At 51.4% G+C, this 24,188-nt stretch overlaps 1 protein-coding gene across 2 annotated transcripts in view; it reads right to left on the reverse strand.

Moving 5' to 3' along the window:
- Window positions 1-24,188, reverse strand: part of LOC149361070 (cytochrome P450 3A40-like) — an 80,375-nt gene that overhangs the window by 50,792 nt on the left and 5,395 nt on the right. Inside the window, exon 1 of one of the 2 annotated variants that reach the window (XM_089569448.1) lies at window positions 1,777-1,925. The exons of the other annotated variant lie outside the window; for it this stretch is intronic. The gene's annotated coding sequence lies outside the window, so the exon portion shown is untranslated. Of the gene's footprint in view, window positions 1-1,776; window positions 1,926-24,188 lie in introns of those variants that run through there. 2 annotated transcript variants of the gene reach the window in all.

A 24,188-nucleotide genomic window follows, 5' to 3' on the forward strand; every position in this document is an offset into this window, starting at 1 on the left:
CTCGACGAGCTCGACCGCGCCAAGATGGAAACCGGAAGTTGTGGGCGCGGTGTTGCCAGACCGCCAAGCAATTTCGCATATCGTCTATTGGCACTGATATTTCGGCAAACTCCAAAGCCGATACATTTCTTCAGAAGCGAAACTTTTGGCCACCTGGGACGCATCAGATTTCGTTAAAAAAGTTCTAATGTATCTCCGATGTTGATGGCCCTTACGGGCCGCTTCATCTGCTTTTTCATTAGCCTGAATGCCACAGTGAGCAGGTACCCACTGAAATGTTATGCAGTGGCCTGCGGCAATAGCTAAATGATGTAGATGTCCGATGTCCAGGGAAACTGGCTGGTGATTCGTTTTCTTCAGCAGGTTGGCCAGGATCTGGAGAGATGCTTTCGAATCGGTGAAGATAACCCAACGGTCGGCGGCTCGGCGCAGGATGTAAGAAACAGCTTCCTTAATGCCGTGAAGCTCAGCTGTCGTAGAGGATGTCCTCCGATGCAGCCGGTAAGAAAGGGCATGGCCTGTTGAGGGCACATAAAGGCCACATGAAGAGGCTTCTTTAGTAGTTGAACCATCGGTGAAGATATGGGTGTGCTGCCTATATTCCTCCGTTAAGTAGGCGAGAGTAGTTTGCAGAAGCGCTGCCTGTGGCATGCGGCTCTTTGCATTCACACCTGGAACAAACTTCTTCACCTTTAGAGGAGAGAGTGTCCATGGAGGAAAGGCCAGAGGTAGTAGTTTCTGTGGCTGATTAATAGTAGGGATGGGACAATGAATGACAATCGCAGGATCATGTTTCCTTCTAGCGAACACTTTCCCATTCCGGTGCCAAGCGTACTGGTAATCATTTTCGCCTGCCCAAGCCTTTGCATAGCGCAACAGCTCACGGCTTTGACCCGTCATGTTTTCGCTGACTGAAACATCTGACTGGGCATCTCTTAAAGATTTCCGCTTCTGAAACCACATGTCATGAGTTGAAAGCGTTGAAAACAGTACAATGATCCCGGGCACCTTTCCTGGCTTTGAAGGAAGTCTGTACACAACATCGACGTCATTCAAAGTAAGCTCTGGCAAATCCACAGATTTTGCTACGTCATTTACCTTTTCCATCAAATTCTCATCATTTGTCATCGGTATGCCGTGCACCTCAAGGTTCAGCTTTCTGTTTCGCCACTCAAGGTCGTTCACAGTCATTTTCAACGACTCAACATCATCAGCGTCGACTCTGGTCTCAAGATTCAGATCTCTTTATCATGTTTTACCTGTTGCTCAAGTATATCATCGTATTTTTTTTGACATTAGTTCAATGGACTTCTTCACTTCTTCGACTTGGTCAGGCAGGCCAGCGAGAGCATCAAGTTTTTGACATATGTCGGCTAAACAGCTAGCAAGGTCAGGTTGCGTGCTGGGTGTGTCAGAGCTTCCTGCGTTTGTTTTTCTTCAATCTGGACATCGCCACGCTTTGCGACCTTTCTCGTCTTTTCCCTTATATGCTGACGCAGAAACACCAGAGCAATTGCCGAGATGGTAGGTGTACTCACATTCGGCGCACTTGATGGCGAGTACGTCACTTGGCAGACATTCTTCGCAGGAAGGGCATGTCTCCGGCATGTTAGCCTTGGTATAGCTTGTGCAACATACAGGTTTAAATTCGCAAAATCTTTCTGCTAACACTACAACTGAGAGCACGGTAGAAAACAAGGCAGCAGCGAGCAACACGGCAGCAGCAGCGGTGGTGAACGAAAAAATGGCAAGTAGAAAAGTACGTTTTTCACCAACCTGTAAGGCGAAAACAAAGCAGATAAGGGGGCGTCCGATCACCACCGTCGCTGCTGCTCGTGTGACCCACTCACAGCTCGGCCGGTAGAAGCGCGGTGGCGCAAAAGTCTGTGTCGTCACACTAAGTGCTATCTTGAGGCCAGCGCAGCAGGGTTCGTCGTTGAAATCTGCAAGGCGAAAACAAAGCAGATAAGGGGATGTCCGATCACCACCGTCGCTGCTGCTCGTGTCGCAGCAATTTCGCAATTTCGTTGAGTTTCCTTAAATTAAATCGATGGTAAGCAGGTTAAGACTTAAGACCGTGCACATTGCAGTTTCGCGTAACATATTATAGGGACACTGAGTACGACGCTAGGAATTTTTTGGTTAGTAAAATCCTAGAGTTGGATATTTTGCGGCTTTGTCGCCGTTTGTCCGGAAGCGGAAGGTACATTTATTGCTAAGAGATTTTCACTCGAAAATGAAAAACGTTTTCCTGCCGCTACGATTCAAACTCGGCACTCTCTGATGACGAAATGGGAGAAGAATGACGCAAAAGGCGGAAACGGAAACAAACACTTTGTGATTGCTGTCAGCGAGCGCTGCGCTCTCGCCTAGCAGCAGCCGAAATGAAAACTACTGCCGGCCGGACGTTGGAGGCCTCTTTCCGATGTCGTCGTTTCATGTACGTTTGCACCAACATTACGATGTTTCCCGTTACCGATTCCGACAACGAAGTTCTCGCAAGGAACGGCGGCCTGCATTCAGCGACCTCAACTCCAAGCAGCGTGCGATGCTTTTGAGGGCTTAGGAGGCGGGTCTGGCAAGAAAATCCTAGCACCGAGGTGTTGGCAGTGTCGCTGGCCAGGCCATTGTCATGACTGATGTGTAGCGACAGGTTCGTGCGGGCATATTTAAGTTCTGTAAAACTCCTTCTAGGGCTTCTTATGCGGCCCAGCGTCTTGGTACGTTGACGAAGCGAACACACCAAGTGGTTTGTTTGCCAACTAGGAGGCGCATTGACGGAGTAGAAGTAGAAGACCTTTATTCGATCATAATATAGGCCGAGCATGTCGACCGCCTGGGCGAGCAGAAGTCGTTGTTCTTCCCCCCCTTCGGTGCCAAGCCAGTCGAGCCAGGTGGTGATGGATAGACAAGGTGGGGAGTAGGAACCGGCCTGCTGAGCCGGGCAATAGAAGAGGCAATGGGCCAGGTCCGCAAAGATGGAGGGGCAGTTGGCACAGGAAGGGTTCGGTCGATACTGATAGAGAAAGAGGCGGGACGAGGTGATGACTTCACTCATTTGGATGTACCGAAGAAGGCGAGCCTCCGACACTGTGAGCGATGGATGAGGGGGAGGGTAAAGGCGTTTGTAGGCGGAGCTCAAGGTAGACCTGTTTGATGGTGCGGCGAAGGGTGTGCATTGAACTTTGGCTATACACAGCTCTTTTTCCTTGTCGCCGTTGCTTCCCGCTGCACGAACTTCGTCCGAGGAATACTTAGAGTGGCACTTGGAGGCCTCTACTGCTGCCCCTTTGTAAATAGAGGTGCTTAGCGTCATCATACGGGCACGCAGAGCGCATAGCCGCGAAGCAAGCGAAAATGTACCGAAACTCAGCTTCCATCTGTTGCGACCCAGTTCCAGGTTTTCTTTGACTTCCAACATTCAGGTTTTTTTTTTCTCTCTTCGTCGTGTGATAAAAGTGCGGAAGTGGTTTCAAAAGAAAACGTGTATGCTTTGTAATAGACTAGACCGGCGTCAGAGAACGTAACCCCACTCAGAAGACGATGAAGACAAATAGAAGCTGGAGCACTTCTTCAGAGGGTTGTCACAAGTTAATTTCGTGCAAGCTGCTTTATCGGCTTTAGGTACCCTCACCTTGTCTACCTGCCCTCCCTCCTCTACAACTATAGATAATATTCAATCAACGACCTCTTCTGCCTCCACGCCTGTGGGTGTAAATGACTCTGGCCCAGTCTCTGTCTCTAACGCTTGTCAGTCAGTTATTGAAATGACCTCGCCATCTCAGAAACGTCGTCTTCAAGAAAGGTTCACTGGGAATACAAAGAAATTGGATGTGTTGAAAGAGGCTTTTGCTGCCTCATTTTTCATCATCAGCCTGACTACACCCACTGCAGGGCAAAGGCCTCTCCCATGTCTCTCCAATTAACCCTGTCCTTTGTCAGTTGCCGCCACTGTATCCCCGCAAACTTCTCCTTCTGTCTGCCCTTCTCCGTGCGTGCATGCTCGCGTCGGTGTCTCGCGACTCCCAAGAAAAGCAGCCCAGTGGCCGCCTCCGGCTGATTTTCTTTTCTTCCCCTCCCCGTTGTGTCGCCGCCGCATGCTTGGTGTACCTCCCGAAGGTTGCCTCCAGCGCCTCCAGGGGAACCGACATACGACGTCGTGGAGTTTTCGTGTTTGTAGCCTTGCATTGTCCGGTGCTTTCTGGACGGCGGTTTTGGCCGCTATGCGCGTACCCGTGTTTATACTTGCCCTCTGTTTTCGTTGATGTCGAGGAGAGCTGGGACGACGAGGAGGAGCTATGCGCCCATGTTGCACGCGGAGCTAACGAAGAGAGCAGGGAAGCTCGGGCCTGTAGGTAAAGTTTTCTTATCGATAACTGGTTTGCCTCCGTTTCTAAAGAGGTCACTCGTCGCATAGCTTTCGTTTCCCAGGCAAAGCCCTGCGCAGGGGCTCGAATTCAGTGTGGAAGGAAACTCTCGTTTTCGTCCAGGTAAAGCCAGGCGGTTTCAAAAAAAAAAGGAAAAAGGGGGGGGGGGTGCGAAGCCGAAGGTATTGTGCAGCTGTGCTGATCGAGTCGACGGAGCTGGAGAAGCAGAACGCGATTGTCCCCGCCGCAACTCGAGCGCCGTGACGCTGACACGACTGTTTAAGCCAAATGTTATAGGGTTACTTCAAGTGCCACACTTTTAGCCGTGCCTGTGAGAAGGCCTCGCCTCTGTTCCTGCGTGAGTAGTAGCAGTAGTAGTTTTATTAAATTAATAGTAAAAGGAAGGAAAAGATTTTTGCTAGCCCCGACATCTGTCATCGCTACGGGAAGCACCTGCGCTGGGCCGGCGGAAATAAACGGACAGGAGGCAGGCTTTAGAAATTAAATGAAAGCGGTAAGGGGACAGTTATAAAGGATAGGGGGAGGTACTGCAGCGATGGCGTAGAGGTAGAGCATCCGCCTCGCGTGCAAGAGGACCGGGGTTTGAATCCCGGTGCCACGCAATTCTCCACCGGATTTAAAAAAAAAAAACTCCGCGTGTCGATGGAGTTGCATACCAAGGCTTGGAGTGTGGCCTGATTTCGGTGACCAGAACCGACAACGCACTTCCTCACCAGAACAGGATTTGGCCACCCTGGTGTAGTACTTAGCCGCAACCTTCTATGAACAAACCAATTAACCTGATTTTTAAAGCAATAATTATGGCGAGAATGTACTCTAGTCGAATTGTCGCCCTATCCCATCTTTCTTTCCACGAAATACAGCAGCTTATCCTTAAACTTGCTCCAGACGTTGTTTTACTACAGGAATCGTGGTTCTCTCCTAACTGTCCTTTCACAATCATAAATTTCTGTTTTTTAGAGCTGATCGTCCAAACGGCAGGGGTGGGGGCTTGTTAACATTGGTTTCAAGAAAACTGTTTCATAGTGCTAAAGTGTCTTATAAATTTTTCCTACCTGACTGTGAGATACTTGCAGTTCAAATATTTCTTCCCCAGTGAGCCCCTGTTACAGTAGCAAGTATCTACTTCCCCTCACGTGTCCGCAGAACAGATAGGCTAGATGCTTTACTGCGGTACAACAAAGGAGTAGTTATAGCTGGGGACTTCAATTCGCATCATGCTATATTAGGTTTCAGAACAGACTACAGCGGGCATTTATTTTGATCTTGGATGTCAGCAAATTATGTGCGATGTTATCAGAGTCGGATCATAACTTACATTAGGGCAAATTATCATTCAAATATTGATTTAACGTTTGCTGTAAATGGTACTGGGGTATCTTCGTTGTCGACATTTGACTACAGTAAGTCAAGTGACCACTGCCAATCACTTTCACCATTGCGTGCAGTGCGCTTAGGGCGACTGATTCCACAAAAAAAATTGTCAATAATACACTGTTCAAGACTTCTACGTGATCCCTTCTCGTCTGTTGTCACCATGGATAAATCTGACCGGGGTCCTCAAGAAGTAACTTCCGAGTTAGACGCCACTCGACCCTTAGCCTTAACAGTTGAGTCAGCCGTTAAAATTAGACTCCTCCGAGCTGGTGGGATGAAGAATACGAAAAAGTCCATCGTCAGAGGAAAGCCACATGGAAGTGCCTAGCGCATAACCAGTGTCAAAAGAACAGGATAAATTATAAATTCTTTGTTTTAAAATGAAAAAACGATATCTAAGGCTAAGGATGAATACAGTGCAAATCTATGCACATATTTGTATAATCCGGACAACCGGAAGTCTGTATATAGATGCGTGGAACGCACTAACGTGCTGCCCTGCTATCATATCGCCCAGTCTGCAGTATTGCCACCTCCGGACGAAAAAGATCATCTGGAGTACATACCTCAAGGCCTTGCTGGGCGATTTCATGCTCGCACTACCTTTCCTTCTACTCCAATTCATTTGGATGCAGACTTCACTGAGGTAACTATATCCAATTTAGTATCATTGCCTGCAGGCTGCCTCCCCTGGGGTTGACGGAGTAACAGTTGGCGTGCTGAAAATACTAATGCAAGACTTTGGCGCGGACTTCTTGTTGATTGTGAATCGGTGTTATGAAAAATCCCGGATTCCATTAAATAGGAAAGCAGTGAAAACTAGTTTTTTGGCTAAAAGAGGAGGGGAAGGGCTTTGACCCGGCAATAATCGGCCGACTGCTCTCACATCAAATTTGGTTACGCTTTTGGAAGGGGTAGTCTTCAGCCGCCTCACTAATCATGCTCTTATTCTTCAAGGCTTTAGCGAGGTTCAGATTGGTTTCCGCCGCGGGTGCTGGACTTGTACCGCGCAAATAGACTTGGATATTAGGTTTGCTATGAGACAAAAAGAGGTATCAGCTGTGGTTACTTCGGATATTGCAAAGGCGTATGACAGCGTTGAACACCGCATTTTACTACATAAACTAGTTGATGTACAACTTTATTTTTATGTCGTCGCATGGATAAGGGAGTTCTTAAGGAATAGATAATTCTTTTGCACTAAGGGTGCGTTAAATTCTAACACGTACGCCCAGGCTATAGGTGTCCCACAAGGCTTCGTCCTTTCGCCATTGTTGATTAATATACTAATGCGTGATATCCCTTTCACCCTGTTGTCAAAGTTTACGTGTATGCGAATGATAGTGTGTTTTTCGCTTGTACCAAAAATATTCATATCCTGTATAAATTGTTGCAAGAAGTATTTAAATGCTCTGGAAGTTTGGCTGGACAGCCTGAAGTTAACTTGAAATATCAACAAGTGTGCCGTTCTTGTTTTCAAACAGGCATGCTCTCTTTACATTTCTTTGTCGTATCATTATATCCTAGTACCGCAAGTTGATTCTATTAAATGCTTGGGTATAATATATAAGCCGCAGTTAGACTGGTGGCCCCAAATTAAAAGCAATGTGCTCAAAGGTAAGCGTGCTCTTGGTAGGTTGGTCAGGATCAGCAACAAAAAGTTCTGTATGCGTCGGGACAATCTGCTCTTTCTTTATAAGACCTATGTATGGCTAATCTTTAAATTTGGCGCCATTCACTTTTTTGGTACCCAAGGTAGAAGCTTGAACCCCTGTTTGTTGTGGAGCGACGCGCTCTGCGCTTTTGCGTAGGTCTGCCATAAACAGTGGCTGAATGATGTGTTGTACTTGGAGGCGCGGATACTAGATCTAAATTTGCGGTTTCAGCTTCTCACTCTGCGTTCATTTTTAATGTCTTTGGAGCTTATTCCTGCAATGACTTACGTCTTATTTACAACAAACCCTCTTTTTTTGGTAATATCTGGACTAGGTATAAGCTCCCTCAGGATGTGTTTACTAATTCCATGCGGGCAAATATTTCTCTATAAATAAATTCTTTAGCACAAGTTGACCACCTGCGGGCTAGCTACGGTAGTCTTCTTTGACGACACTCTCCGAGGAAATGCTGACAATCTGCCTAAAAATGTTTTAAATGGGCTTATAGGGGAGTGTATAGATAATTTTCCTAACTATACTCCCGTTTTTACAAACGCCTCCCTGCAAAATGAAAAGGCGGCCATTGGCATTTACTAAAGGGCTCCTGATTGGAGTTATTCATTTCGGGCCTGTGACAATACCCCTATTCTTGTCGCTGAGTTTCTGGCCTTTGATTTGGCCTTAATAAGGATTCCCTGCAGTATTTCACAGGTTAGTATACTTCCAGACAGCCTTTCCGTCTTAACAGCGCTCGAAAAATCGAGGGATACTACTATGAACCGCCCCCTCCAACTTTTTTCATCCCGCCACTTATGACAGAAATACGCTTTCAGTTGGTCCCTGGGCACTGTGGCATTGCTTCAAATGAGATGGATGATTTTTTAGCAAAAGTGCGCCCTTGGCGGGCTTATTGTCCTCTTCATCCCAGATACTGTCTACTTTACTATAGTACCCTTTCAACAAATGCAGCATCTCCACAATTTGAGCCATGATCCTCTCCTTGCTGCTGCGGATTTTCAACGTGGCTTTTCCTTGGAGTGTACGGATGTGCAGATCAAGGCAATGTGCGGGGTACATGACCCTCTTGCACTAGAGAATACCGCGGCTAAATATTTATTTACGTCGATCGGTTTCATCTATGGCCTACCTTTGTGAATCTTGTGGTGAAATTGAGTCCATAGATTACTTTTTTTTCTTCTGCCGGTGGTTCGCGGCTCGCCGTAGAATTTACTTGAAGATTCCTACACTCGACTGGGGCTTCCTGTATATTGCCGCGTCTAGAACAATAGCCGCTCGGCGGCTGTTCGGCACGCAGCTCGTGCGCCACGCGGTTCGCTGCTGAAGAAGACGAAGCTCGGCGTTCCATCCTGGCCGTCTCGGTGTGCGCTGGCATCATCTCGGTGTTGGCGTTCCTCTGCCGTCTGGACGCGGCGCTACCTGTACCAACTGCTACGTGACACTGGTGGAGGTTGCGGGCTCGACGTCCCATGTCCAACACCTCTTCAGACAGCCGCTCATCCAGTCCCGACCAGCTACCCCTTGTCTGCACGCCCGTTCACCGCAGCAGCCGCCGCCTCCTGGGACTGGTCCCAGAGTTTGGTCTCCTCCCAAAAGAGGCCCGCACTCATCGACCTGGTGAGCATACCACCATGGCTCAGGCTAGCGCTTCACACTTGACGCTCCAGCAACACCGCGTGCCAGCCAGCTTCCATGGCGTCACTTTCGAAGACTGGCTTGACCAGTTTGAGCGGGTTGCCGATTTCAACCAATGAAGCCCTGCGCAGAAGCTACGGATCGTGTATTTCGCCCTCCAAGACGGAGCCAAGATTTGGTTCGAGAACAGGGAGGCCGATCTCCAAAGCTGGGATACCTTCCGCCCGCAGGTCCGGGACATCTTTGCTAGCACGGACCGCCGGGATCGTGCGCGGCGCCTACTGGACGCTCGCGTCCAAAAGCCTAATGAGACCATTGCCATGTTCGCCGAGGACGTGACCCGTCTTTGTCGGCGCGCTGACCCAGATATGGCGGAATCCGCGAAGCTCCGCCACCTGATGCAAGGTGTGAAGGACCAACTCTTCGCTGGTTTGGTCCGGAATCCCCCGCAGACGGTAGCCGACTTCATCAAATAGGCGTCCGCCATTGAGCGGGCCTGGCATCAACGCTGCCGCCGAAATGACTCCTTGTGCGGTGAGCGAAGCGCCAGTGCGGCTTCTTTGAGCGTGTCCAGCGACAATGCGTCGCTGCGTGAGCTCATACGCGCGGTGGTCCGTGAAGAGCTGCAGAAACTGACCCTTGCCTCGTCTGATCCGACGGCTGCGGCTCTTACCGAGGTTGTGCGCGGCGAGATTCGCCAAGCATTTTCACCGCCTCCTCCAGTCATGCCGGAGCCGCCGCCGCCAACCGCTTCGCCACCATTATTCTACCAGCGGCCTCAGCGAGGACCTGCCATGCGTCCACCGGCCCGGAAGGCGGCTGTTTGGCGCACTTCTGATCAGCAGTCGCTCTGCTACCATTGCGGGGAAGCCGGCCACCTGTATCGTCGTTGCCCCTACCGTGAAATCGGCCTCCGGGGTTTCCCACGTGATGCTCCTTGTCCCCGTTTCGGTGAGCGACCCCACGAAATAGAGGAGTACCTTGCTGCCCATGACTCCACCTCAAACCGCTGACCCCGATCTCCGTCTCCCGCACGCATCACGTCTCCCAGCCGCCAGGCTTTCTCAGATGGACTGCGGGGCCGGTCTCCAAGCCCGCGCCGGGGAAACTGAAAGCGGCGACCTCAGGGGTGAAGGTTGCTGACAGCGGATATAACGAAGACCCCCGAACGCCGCCGGAGCGCGATGCCGAGATCCCGATGCCGCCGCAGCCCGATTCTGTGAACCCGAGTTTCCCTGACACCGATGCAGTTAGCGCCGACCTCCGCATTCACGTTGACGGGCACCCAGTGACTGCTTTAGTCGATACAGGCGCGGACTTTTCGATAATAAGCAAGCACCTCGCGGATCGCCTCAGCAAGGTAAAGACAGCCTGGGATGGACCTCAAATTCGTACTGCTGGCGGTCACCTCATGACGCCTGTCGGAAGATGCACTGCTCGAGTCACCATTGCCAATTCTGCTTTTGTTGGCACTTTTGTTGTCCTGCCGCACTGCTGCAAAGACCTGATCCTCGGAATGGACTTCTTGCGTGAGCACGGTGCCATCATAAACCTTCCTGATCGTCTGGTAACATTTTCGACCCCTGGAACGATTTCAGCCGACACCGAACCACGCAGAGTGGCCCTGCGCATAATCGACGCCGATGTGACCGTGCCTCCGCGATCCTGTGCCCTCGTTACCGTCATTTGTGACGACCGGTGCATTGCTGACGGCGTAGCAGAACAGAACACTGCGCTTGTGCTCTCTCATGGGGTCTGCATCGCCAGAGGTATCGTCACGCTACGGAACGGCCTGGCAGATGTCCTTCTAACGAATTTCGGGACCGAACGGCAACACATCGCCAAGGGCACTGCGGTCGCATACATCGAGGGCATCGCCGAAATTAACGACTGCCTTGACCTCCAGAGCGAAACGTCAAGTTCTTGCACACCTCAGCTGATCCTCGACGTGAACCCAGGCTTACCCCCAGCCGATAGCGAGAGCCTAGTCGGCCTACTGCATCAGTTCCAAGACTGTTTCTCGTCTACGTCGGCAGTCAGACCCCTTTCGCTAAGCACCGCATCATTACGGACTACAGTACCCGACCAATTCGGCAAAACCCATACCGTGTCTCACTGCGGGAGCGTGAAGCCATAGCTGAACAAGTCAAAGAGATGCTGCAGGTAGGTGTTATTCAGCCGTCGAGGAGCCCGTGGGCTTCGCCTGTGGTTTTGGTTAAGAAGAAGGATGGTAGTCTGCGATTTTGCGTTGACTACCGGAAGCTTAACCAGGTTACCAAGAAAGACGTCTACCCGTTACCACGCATTGACGACTCTCTTGACCGGTTGCGGCACGCGCGCTGCTTTTCTTCGCTGGACTTAAAAAGTGGTTACTGGCAGATCGAAGTTGACGAGCGGGATCGCGAGAAGACAGCGTTCGTGACGCCGGATGGCCTTTATGAGTTCAAGGTCCTTCCTTTCGGTTTGTGTTCAGCTCCGGCAACATTTCAAAGAATGATGGACGCTGTTTTGTCGGGCCTGAAATGGCAGACGTGCTTGGTATACCTGGACGACGTTGTTGTATTTTCGCCAACGTTCGAAGAACACCTCCAGCGCCTCTTGGCCGTGCTACAGGCTATACGATCTGCCGGCCTGACGTTGAAGCCCGAGAAATGCCACTTTGGTTATGAGGAGCTCCTTTTCCTGGGCCATGTCGTCAGCCATCGTGGACTCCGGCCGGATCCTGCTAAAACAGCTGCCGTCGCCAACTTTCGCACTCCTTCGGACAAGAAAACGGTCCGGCGTTTTTTGGGCCTTTGCGCGTATTACCGGCGGTTCATTGCCAACTTTTCCCGACTTGCTGCACCGTTGACGCATCTTACAAGAGAGGACGTCCCATTCACGTGGACAGAACAGCAGCAGCAGGCATTTGATGAATTACGGCGACGCTTGCAAACCACGCCTGTCCTTGGTCATTTCGATTCTCGTGCGGAGACTCTCGTCCACACTGATGCCAACAACGTGGGTCTCGGTGCTGTACTCGTCCAGTGGCAGGACGGCGCTGAGCGCGTAATAGCATACGCCAGCCGCACTCTGTCTCGTGCTGAATCTAATTACTCCACGACCGAAAAAGAATGCCTTGTCGTGGTATGGGCTGTGACAAAATTTCGACCTTACCTGTACGGCCGACATTTTCAAGTTGTAACCGACCACCATTCTCTCTGCTGGTTGACGAACTTACGGGATCACTCTGGCCGCCTTGCGCGTTGGAGCTTACGCCTTCAGGAGTTTGACATGTCCATCGTGTATAAATCAGGGCGCAAGCACAACGATGCCGACTGCTTGTCCAGATATCCAGTCGAGGCTGCGCGCGACGACGACGAACTGGTCTTTCCTCTCATCGCAGCCGTAGACGCAGCGACTATTTCCAGTCAGCAACGGGAGGACCCGGCGCTGAAACCTCTCATCGACTTCTTGGAAGCACGTACCGAGGAGGTTCCCCAGCCCTTCGCAAGAACCCAGTCCTCCTTTTGTCTGCGCAACAACGTGCTGTACAAAGCCAACTTTTCTCCAACCGGAAGCGACTACGTCCTCGTCGTTCCAGCGAATCTCCGTGAAGAAATCTTGCAGGCGTGTCACGACGAGCCCACCGCAGGTCACCTCGGCTACGCCCGCACTCTGGCTCGGATCAAAAAGAGCTATTACTGTCCTAAGCTTGCGGCGACTGTACGACATTATGTGCGCACGTGCCGCAATTGTCAACGACGAAAAACACCCCCTGTCAAGCCAGCTGGACTTTTACATCCCGTTCAAGTGCCCAGACTCCCGTTTGAGCAAGTTGGCATGGACCTTCTTGGCCCTTTTCCAACTTCATCTTCGGGAAACCGGTGGATTATCGTCGCCACTGATTACCTTACGCGCTACGCTGAAACCAAGGCCCTCCAGCGCGGCACAGCAGCCGAGGCTGCGAAATTTTTCGTGGAACACATCCTCCTCCGGCATGGCGCTCCAGCACTAATTATCACGGACAGAGGCACCGCTTTCACTGCCAAACTCTTGGAATCCCTTATGCGGCTGAGTGGCACTACTCACAGGAAAACAACCGCCTACCATCCCCAGACGAATGGCCTGACCGAGCGCCTCAACAAAACTCTCGTCGACATGCTGTCCATGTATGTTGACGTTGAGCGTCGATCTTGGGACGATATCCTGCCATATATTACTTTCGCGTATAACACGGCTCAACAGGAAACCACGCGGAGGACGCCGTTCTGTCTGTTGTACGGCCGCGAAGTGTCGACAATGTTGGAAGCAATGCTGCCCCATGATGGCCGCGACCCTGACGTTGGCGCCGAGGAGTTCACGCTTCGCGCAGAAGAAGGTCGACAACTTGCAAGAGTGCGCATCCAGAACCAACAAGACCGTGACGCCCGACGTTACAACCGCCGCCACAGACTGATGACGTTCGCCCCGGACGACAAAGTGTGGGTATGGACCCCCATTCGACGCCGTGACCTTTCCGAAAAACTGCTCAAGCAGTATTTCGGCCCCTACCGAGTTCTCCGTCAGCTAAGCGATGTAACCTATGAAGTTCTCCCTGATGGCGCTTCCCGGACTACTCGCCGTCAGCAGAGACCAGAGATTGTTCATGTAGTGTGGATGAAGCCCTATTTTTCGCGAGACATTCAGTGACTAAGTGCTGTGCGTTACTCTGTTTTTTTTTGTTTCTTCCTATTTTCTTGTTAAAGCATCGGACCGATGCTCTTTCCGAGAGGGAGGGTAATGCCGCGTCTACAACAATAGCCGCTCGGCGGCTGTTCGGCGCGCAGCTCGTGCGCCACGCGGTTCGCTGCTGAAGAAGACGAAGCTCGACGTTCCATCCTGGCCGTCGAGGACATCATCATCATCATCATCGTCTCGGTGTGCGCTGGCATCATCTCGGTGTTGGCGTTCCTCTGCCGTCTGGACGCGGCGCTACCTGTACCAACTGCTGCGTGACAATATATTCGGATTTTCTCTCCTTCGGGGCAAGCGCCAAGGGGTGTGCCCGGAAAGCAGTGCGCGATTATATGCAAAACTTTATAGTATATATACATCAGGTGGATTCCTCTGCTAGATTTGAATTCACCGCTTTTCCTTCTTCGTTTTTCTTGCATTTTTTCGTACACATTAAACTTTAAGACACAAGATTATTCAAATACTCCACTCCTTGTATATAGGTGCGTTTGTATCCGTTATGCACCCTGTTCGATCCCCCGCCGCGGGTATGTGGCATTAAGCCTAAGGACGTCATTACCATCATCATTATTTACTCTTCATTAAACACACTCACTGAGTCTCGGGCACTGGGCCTCTTTAAATTCCTGACCCCGCTTCATGTAAATTCGGCACGATTGCTTTGGATACTGGGGCACATGGGCTTTCACTTAAATGAGGTTGCAGATTCCTCAGCTACGGCCTATCTCCGCGGCCCAATAATTGCTGTCCTGCCAGCTTGCGCATATACAGCTGCGGTGAGGTTTCACAGTTACACAATATTTCAGGAATTTTCAGCCTCGGATCTTACAGCATCTCTCGAATATTAGCATCTTCTGCATCCTCGGAGTAGCAAAGACTGGCGCTCGAGCAGACTGCAGGTCTGTTTTATGCGTTTGCGCTGCCGGGTTCCTCTGCTAAATTTCTACCTTCACAGGTCTTGACTGGCGGTTTCCCCACCGTACCCATTTTGTGCAGAGCCAGAGGCAATAGATCACTACCTGCTGTTCTGCCGCCGCTTATCTTCCTTATGGAGGCGTCTATTACAAATTTCGTTTCACCAGTTGGGTCTGCCTGTGTGCACTGCGGTTGTTCTTTCTATTGGCGCTTCTTTGCTTGGACGAAGCAGCCGGAGTGTGCGCTCTGCTGTGCAAAATTTCTTTCTAGAAACGCAGCGACACCCATTCTGAAGGTTTTTTCCCTTTTGGTTTCAGTGACTGTTAGCTCCCTTGGTATGCATACAAAAATCCATTGCTCCCCACGCCTCTTTACCCTTGGCTATTTGTATCATAACAGCTATCAAAGTCCAGGACCATGAGAAAAAAATTGAGGTGGAGTACAGTGAGCAGCTATTGCTAGGTCATGAATGTAAGCGTGCAAATACGCCTCGGTAGGAGAGTATATAATATGTCTGTTGCTGATACTTACCCTCAGGGCGGAAACTTGCAGGTTAACCAGTAGGCGTGAAGTTAAATTGAGCACAAAGTGGCGAAACATAGAAAGGAAAGTGTGTGCGGTAACATTGACTGACAGGATGACAGTAGACTAGGTTAGGAAGAAGCGCGAGTTTAACATCCTATGTCACATCAAGAACCGAAAATAGGCATAGGCCGGGCATGTACTGCGGAGCGTAGATGACTGATTATCGCTCGCGGTGATGAAGCGGATGTGAAGGGAAGGGAAACGTAATAGTGGTGGCAGCGAGTCAGGTGGGCTGATGAGACGAAACTTTACACGGGCTACAGCACATGCAGGGGTAGTTGAGTTCCCCCTTCATGTGGCGATGTGAGGAAACATTTGATAATGATGAAATCTGATTTCTTGGTGGATTGATGGTTCGGACTCGCAAACAATCACATTACTCACGGCGGGACAAGAAGGTTAACTATTTATCAACACATGAATACACAAGAAGAAACAAGCAAGGAGAAAAGTATTTACAACATGACTGAACCGATGAAATAAAAACTGGTATGGCGCAAGGAACGGGGACACAGAAGGCACACAAAACGCAGGACTGACGCCAACTCGAGACTGGCACGTTGAGACAGCAATCAGGTTGAGACACGTAATGGCAGGTTCGGTGCGGAAGCTTCGAAAGAGGAAAGGGCCCATTGTAGGAGAAATATGGTCAAGTAAAACTCTAGTTTGGGCGAGTTGGTTCATGATGAAATAAAAACTGGTATGGCGCAAGGAACGGGGACACAGAAGGCACACAAAACACAGGACTGACGCCAACTCGAGACTGGCACGTTGAGACAGCAATCAGGTTGAGACACGTAATGGCAGGTTCGGTGCGGAAGCTTCGAAAGAGGAAAGGGCCCATTGTAGGAGAAATATGGTCAAGTAAAACTCTAGTTTGGGCGAGTTGGTTCATGATGAAATAAAAACTGGTATGGCGCAAGGAGCGGGGACACAGAAGGCACACAAAACACAGGACTGACGCCAACTCGAGACTGGCACGTTGAGACAGCAATCAGGTTGAGACACGTAATGGCAGGTTCGGTGCGGAAGCTTCGAAAGAGGAAAGGGCCCATTGTAGGAGAAATATGGTCAAGTAAAACTCTAGTTTGGGCGAGTTGGTTCATGATGAAATAAAAACTGGTATGGCGCAAGGAACGGGGACACAGAAGGCACACAAAACACAGGACTGACGCCAACTCGAGACTGGCACGTTGAGACAGCAATCAGGTTGAGACACGTAATGGCAGGTTCGGTGCGGAAGCTTCGAAAGAGGAAAGGGCCCATTGTAGGAGAAATATGGTCAGCACGTTGAGACAGCAATCAGGTTGAGACACGTAATGGCAGGTTCGGTGCGGAAGCTTCGAACACGTTGAGACAGCAATCAGGTTGAGACACGTAATGGCAGGTTCGGTGCGGAAGCTTTCGAAGCTTCCGCACCGAACCTGCCATTACGTGTCTCAACCTGATTGCTGTCTCAACGTGCCAGTCTCGAGTTGGCGTCAGTCCTGTGTTTTGTGTGCCTTCTGTGTCCCCGTTCCTTGCGCCATACCAGTTTTTATTTCATCATGAACCAACTCGCCCAAACTAGAGTTTTACTTGACCATATTTCTCCTACAATGGGCCCTTTCCTCTTTCGAAGCTTCCGCACCGAACCTGCCATTACGTGTCTCAACCTGATTGCTGTCTCAACGTGCCAGTCTCGAGTTGGCGTCAGTCCTGTGTTTTGTGTGCCTTCTGTGTCCCCGTTCCTTGCGCCATACCAGTTTTTATTTCATCATGAACCAACTCGCCCAAACTAGAGTTTTACTTGACCATATTTCTCCTACAATGGGCCCTTTCCTCTTTCGAAGCTTCCGCACCGAACCTGCCATTACGTGTCTCAACCTGATTGCTGTCTCAACGTGCCAGTCTCGAGTTGGCGTCAGTCCTGTGTTTTGTGTGCCTTCTGTGTCCCCGTTCCTTGCGCCATACCAGTTTTTATTTCATCATGAACCAACTCGCCCAAACTAGAGTTTTACTTGACCATATTTCTCCTACAATGGGCCCTTTCCTCTTTCGAAGCTTCCGCACCGAACCTGCCATTACGCGTCTCAACCTGATTGCTGTCTCAACGTGCCAGTCTCGAGTTGGCGTCAGTCCTGTGTTTTGTGTGCCTTCTGTGTCCCCGTTCCTTGCGCCATACCAGTTTTTATTTCATCATGAACCAACTCGCCCAAACTAGAGTTTTACTTGACCATATTTCTCCTACAATGGGCCCTTTCCTCTTTCGAAGCTTCCGCACCGAACCTGCCATTACGTGTCTCAACCTGATTGCTGTCTCAACGTGCCAGTCTCGAGTTGGCGTCAGTCCTGTGTTTTGTGTGCCTTCTGTGTCCCCGTTCCTTGCGCCATACCAGTTTTTATTTCATCATGAACCAACTCGCCCAAACTAGAGTTTTACATGACTGAACCGTTGATTACACGAAATCAGCCCCACTTAACCCAGAGCGTTTCGTTCTAAGCCTAGACAGCAACCGATAATAAAACGCGACACTTCTCACCTATGGATGCCCAAGGAAAGGGTCAATAAAGTTTCCGTCACCCAATGAAAAACTGGGGAAAGGATGCCAGCCAATCAAACACTTGGGAAAGGAGAGGTTCCGAGCATCGGACGCTCAAAGACCTACCTGTGCCGCATCGCGCACCGATCGTCCACCGTACACCCGCGTCCCCACAGCAATCCGCAGGGAAGCGAGAAGGCTAAAAAAAAATCCACCTGCCACAAACACGACGACCGCAGGCAATCAAACACTGGACTGCAGAACGCTGCGCGCCAGAAAGTATCTGTGGTGGGGAGGCAAGACGGAGACAGAACGAGCGTTCCGGCGACGGCGCCGCCAGCAACAACAGAGCAGCCACCGACGCGCGTCGCGCCGTGCGTCCGCACGCGTCCGCGGCGCGTCCGTCGGCCGTCCGCGGCTCCATGAATTCGGTCACCCCTCAACTGGGGACAGGTGCAAATGTTAAAGTCTCGCTCCGTGCACTGTGCTGGAGACGGGATGGCGCCGCAGTAAGTTCAGCGAACTTCACAAGCCGGTGAACAGAATGATAACGGCGACCTATAAAGTGAGTTGCAGTTCTCAGAAGCAAAGCATCAGAAATCATTATTTTTAAAGCCTGCAGTGCTCTTGTCGTATCGATTGACTGATTTCCAAAACGCAGCAGAGACGGGGGTAGGAAATATGGAGTAGGCCAGCTGCCAACTGAACATTATTGCGATCGACAAGGAAATATACGGTAGGCAGAAAATAGGAGGCGGGTGTAAAAAAACTGGAGATATTGTCACGGCTTGACGTACAGGCCGGCGGCGAGAACGGGTGAAGACAGAGAGCACAGAAAAAAACAGGCAGGTCCACCAGCAGCAACGTCGTCGTCGGCGCGCCGCAATCGCTACTCGTCTTTTTCTTCCACTCGCGACACTACCTCCCCCTATAAGGAAGCATCGTCCCGATGCTAACACGGAAGCAAGAGCACACGAAGGAAAACCACACACGCACCCAGCAACTCCTGCTGGCCAGTGAAAAAGGGAGTAGTAAAATCAGTTCGGGTCCAGGCGATCATCGCGCGTAATACGGTTTAAGCCGCACTACGTGCACTATTTCAGGGCGGGGTGAACGACGTGATGACGGTCGGGTTCGATGGTACGCAGTAGTTCGGCGGTGGCTGGTGCAGCTGAGACGGAGGATCTCCTGTGTGAGCTTGGCCAGAAACGCGGCACCCCGGTCGGTGATCAAAACGGCAGGGGCACCGTGACGGAGCACAATGCACTCAGTAAAAAATTGGGCTGCCTCAACAGCTGTCGCCGACGGAAGTGCTCGGGACTCCGCGTATCGTGTTAGGTAGTCCGTCGCTATGATAACGTGCCTGTTGCCCGACTGCGACGTTGGAAATGGACCAAGAAAATCCATTCCGACAGTGTGGAACGGAACAGGCGGTGGTTCGAGTGGTTGGAGAAGGCCAGCTGGTCGTATGGGCGGTGTTTTGCGCCTTTGACACTCTCGACAAGTTCTTATGTAATGACGGACGTACTTAGGAAGTGTCGGCCAGTAGTACCGTTCTCGAATACGTGAAAGTGTCCCGCTGTAGCCAAGGTGACCAGCTGTAGGATCGTCATGGCAAGCTTGGGCGACCTCGGCGCGCAGGTCTTCCGGCACAACAAGGAGCCACGACCTCGGGCTGCTGTCGAAGTTCTGCTTGTACAATACACCATGCATTATCTTGAATGTCGGCAGTATGCGCTGGAAAATGCGAGGCACCGCAGCTTCGTGGCCTTCCAAGTGCGCCATCAGCTGATCAAGCTGAGGATCACTGCGTTGCCGAGCAGCCATATCTGCCATGTCCAATGCCCCAAGGAAGCCGTCCTCTTCGTCATTTTCGCCTCCCAGTGCCGGCTCCACGGGGGCTCGAGACAAGCAGTCAGCATCATGATGTTTGCGGCCGGACTTGTAGGTGATGGTGACGTCGTACTCCTGTAGCCGAAGGCTCCACCGAGCAAGGCGGCCTGCTGGATCCTTAATATTGGCGAGCCAGCACAGCGAATGGTGATCGGTGACGACACGAAAAGGGCGACCGTACAGATAGGGCCGGAATTTGGTGACGGCCCAGATGACAGCGAGGCACTCTTTCTCAGTTGTCGAGTAATTGCCCTCCGCCTGCGAAAGAGCTCGGCTGGCATACGCAATAACCCTCTCAGCGCCGTCCTGGAATTGCACAAGCACTGCGCCAAGTCCTTTGTTGCTAGCATCCGTGTGGAGTTCAGTGTCGGCGTCTTGATCAAAATGGCCTAGTATCGGGGATGTTGCAAGGGCGTGTTTTAATTGGCGGAACGCTGATTGCTGCTCCTCGGTCCACTCAAAGGCAACGTTATCCTTCGTCAGGCGGTAAAGTGGCGCCGCGATCTGGGCAAAGTTCCGTACGAAACGTCGGAAGTATGCGCAGAGACCAAGAAAGCTTCTGACGGTCTTCTTGTCCGACGGTGGAGGGAAGGATGCGACGGCAGCCGTTTTCTCGGGGTCTGGCTTCACACCCACTTGGCTGACGATGTGACCAAGGAACTTTAGTTCACTGTATGCGAACCGGCACTTCGAAGGCTTGAGCGTGAGTCCGGCGTTCAGAAGAGCTTGAAGAACCGCTTCAAGACGCACCAGATGGTCTGCGAAAGTGTTTGAGAAGATGACAACGTCATCCAGATACACGAGACATGTGTGCCACTTTATACCGGCGAGCACAGTATCCATGACTCGTTGAAATGTCGCGGGCGCTGTACACAGGCCAAACGGCATCACCTTAAACTCGTAGAGGCCATCCGGGGTTATAAATGCAGTCTTTTCGCGGTCGCGCTCATCCACTTCAATTTGCCAGTATCCACTCTTCAAGTCGATGGACGAAAAATAGCGGGCATGAGGAAGACGGTCTAGGGTGTTGTCGATGCGTGGTAGTGGATACACGTCCTTCTTGGTCACCTTGTTGAGTCGCCGGTAGTCGACGCAAAATCGTAGGGTCCCGTCTTTTTTCTTCACTAGTACTACAGGTGCGGACCACGGACTGTTGGATGGTTGGATGACGTCGTCCTTTATCATTTCGCGCACTTGCTCCTATATGGTTTCCCTTTCTTTCAAGGAAACGCGGTACGGCGGCTGACGAATCGGGTGCGTTGCGGTGTCGACAATAATTCGATGCTTGGCGACGGGTGTCTGGCGAACTCGGGATGTCGTCGCGAAACAGTTATTGTACCGATGCAAAAGAGAGAGCAGTTCACGTGTTTGGGAAGGCTCAAGTTTGGGGTCGATATCCAGGGGCAACGTTGTAGGGTCTCGAGTCTCGGGCGGGGCCACCTCTGTAGGCAGAGCAACAGCTTCACGAACGCCGCTAAGTTCTTCCATTTGGGCTATAACTGACCCTTTTGTCAGGTGCTGCGGCTCGTTCCTGAAGTTGGTTACAAAGATGTTGGCACACCCTCGTTGAACATTTGCGACCCCTCGCGCAACACTAATGCCACGCGTAAGTAACAGCTGGACACTGCCTTCCAGAACGCCTTCTCCACATGCTGTTGTATCGGCTCGGACCGGCAAGAAAACTGTCGACAACGGCGGCAAGTGGACATGGTCGGCATCAACTTTGATCGCAAAGCCTGTGGCCCGAGGCGGTACTGGCGATGAAGAACGTGCGCGGAGGGTCAACCTATTCTGCCCTATGTCGATTACGGCGCCATATTCACGGAGAAAGTCCATGCCCAGAATAACATCTTTAGAGCAATTCTCCAATATCACGAATGTGGCGGTACACGTCTCACCGTGGATCTCGACGCGGGCAGTTCACTTGCCAACAGGGTTTACGATGTGGCCTCTCGCGGTAAGTATGGGCGGTCCGTCCCACTGGGTGGTAACCTTGCGAAGACGCCGAGAGAAACTTCCGCTGAAGACCGAGTAATCGGCGCCGGTGTCCACAAGCGCCGTTACGTCGTGTCCGTCGATCAGAATGTGCACATTGCTAGAGGTTACAAAACGATTCGCGCTTCCAAGGATGCCATCGGTCGAGCTGGGACATTCCAACGTAGGCGGAGGTTCTTTACGTCGTGCGACTCCGGCAACGCCACCTCCAGGCGTCGCCGTACTCAGTTTTCCCGAAGTGGCGAAAGGCTCTCACGGCGAGACCCGCGAGAAGGGGATGGTGGGCGGCGAGGTGACGGCGACCGGGAGGTGCGAGGACAAGCTATAACCGGTGATGCAGAACGTCGAAGGTAGTCTTGTATGTCGCGGGGCTGTTCACCGTAGCGGGGGCACGGATCAGCCCGGTTAAAACCCCTTAGGCCAAGCTCGCGGTATGGACAGGAGCGATACATGTGGTCAGGCTCACCGCAGTGAAAACACAATGGTCGCCGGTCCGCAGTCCTCCAGATGTCTGTCTTCCTGCGTCTCGGCGGTCCCAGGCGGGCATCAGACGGGTGCAGGAACTCGCGGCGTTGAAGGCCAGAATCGGGAGCGCTCTGGACTTGGCGATGGGCGGGAGGCGGACGACGAACTGCGGCGACGTAGCTCAGAGTTGGTAGGTCGGCTGCAGCTACAATTGGGACGTCTTCTGGCGCCAGCGTGTGTCGCAGTTCCTCGCGAACGGCCGACGCGATGGAGACAGAGGCGGGCTGCTCAGGAGAAGGGAAGAGCTTTTTCAGCTCCTCGCGGATGACGTCGCGAATTATTTCTCGAACATCGGCTAGACCAACTCCGCCCAGGCCAGACGAGGCAAGACTTGAGATGGCAGGAAGGGCGCTCAGTCTCTGAAAGTGACTGGTTCTTGTCGCCAATGCGTGCTCGATATTTGTAGCTTCGGCGACAAATCCGGCTACTGTGGTCGGAGGATTGCGTATGAGCAAAGCAGAAATTTGGGCGAGTTGGTAAGTATTCATGATATTGTTCACAGCGCAACAGCGTTCGATTGCCTTATCCGAGAGGGAGTTGAGGTATCTGAACTCCCACGTGCCTTCCAGAAAACGTCTGTGTGCTTGATAAGTGTTTCTATATATACCCCTTCTTTTCTTCAATAAAAACTAGTTGATAGACAGCGCTTGTGTGTGTTACTCTTTCGTCTTTCGTTTTTCCCGTTTCTGTTGCGCTGTGAACAATATCATGGATTGCGTATGAGGCCTCCAAAGATGTCATCCCGGACGCCCCTCATCAACGCCCGTACCTTTTTCTCCTCAGTAGCCCGCGGGTCGGCGCGGGCACTCAGACGCAGCACGTCTTCGACGAAGCTTCTAACGCTTTCGGTGGGTCCCTGGATGCGAGCGTGGAGCAGATCTTCTGCTTGCTGTCGCCGGTGTTGGTTCGCGAATGTGCGTACCAGTTCGCTTTTGCATGTCTCCCATGATGTTAAAGAAGCCTCATGGTTCTCAAACCAATACTTTGCTGTGGCTTCCAGGGAGAAGTACAGATTCTGCAGGCATTGGTCGGGAGTCCACCCGTTATGTCGAGCTACTCTTTCATAGTGCTGGACCCAGTCTTCAACATCGTCGAGGCCATCGCCACGGAACGGGACGACAGATCTTGGAGTGACAGGCACGTAGACGATCCTCGACGCAATCGCAGGGTCGGTTTGTTGTGACTGGGACGCCATGGTGACGTTGGCTGTCCTAGATGTCCGCGATCCCTCGGGCAAGAGTCCGAATTCCGGCGCTTGGCCTTGCTGACGTCGGCTAGCGCGAATCTCAGTTTCTGCCGAGGGCTCCTCCAAGAAAACTCGGCGGCCAGGACTTAGGACGGGGCTCGAACTACGAGGCGGGGTGCGCTGCATGAGATGCGTTACCCAGCACCTGCACCAAATGTCACGGCTTGACGTACAGGCCGGCGGCGAGAACGGGTGAAGACAGAGAGCACAGAACAAAACAGGCAGGTCCACCAGCAGCAACGTCGTCGTCGGCGCGCCGCAATCGCTACTCGTCTTTTTCTTCCACTCGCGACAATATTTTGAAGTCGCCGGATTTCAGCTGATATATTCGTTAAAGAAGAATTAGGAGGGAATTAAGCATTGAAATCTGAGTGGTGTAAACAGACATCCTGAAAACTACAGTAAAGTGAAAACAAACGTTGCAAACTTTGAAAAACACCTAAAAGCAGTCAAAGGCGCAAGACAAAAGAGAGGTAACGCCGAATTAACTCAGAGGATCCCAAAAAGACAACCCTTTAACGAAAGTCGGATTTCTAAGATGAGATGAGACCACCTTATCCTGAATGATATCACAAGATTATAAATATGAAATATAAAATACACGCAAGCACAGGAGGCAAATGGCCACACGCACTGCGCACTCTGAGCTGCTCCCAAGGTCTACAGCTCTTAACAAAAGGAGAGTAACGCTCATGCAATATTCTCTTCAGCTATGAAT

Source organism: Amblyomma mixtum, chromosome 2 (assembly GCF_055824585.1).
Source record: "Amblyomma mixtum isolate Tamu chromosome 2, ASM5582458v1, whole genome shotgun sequence".
In the NCBI taxonomy this organism is placed as follows: domain Eukaryota; kingdom Metazoa; phylum Arthropoda; class Arachnida; order Ixodida; family Ixodidae; genus Amblyomma; species Amblyomma mixtum.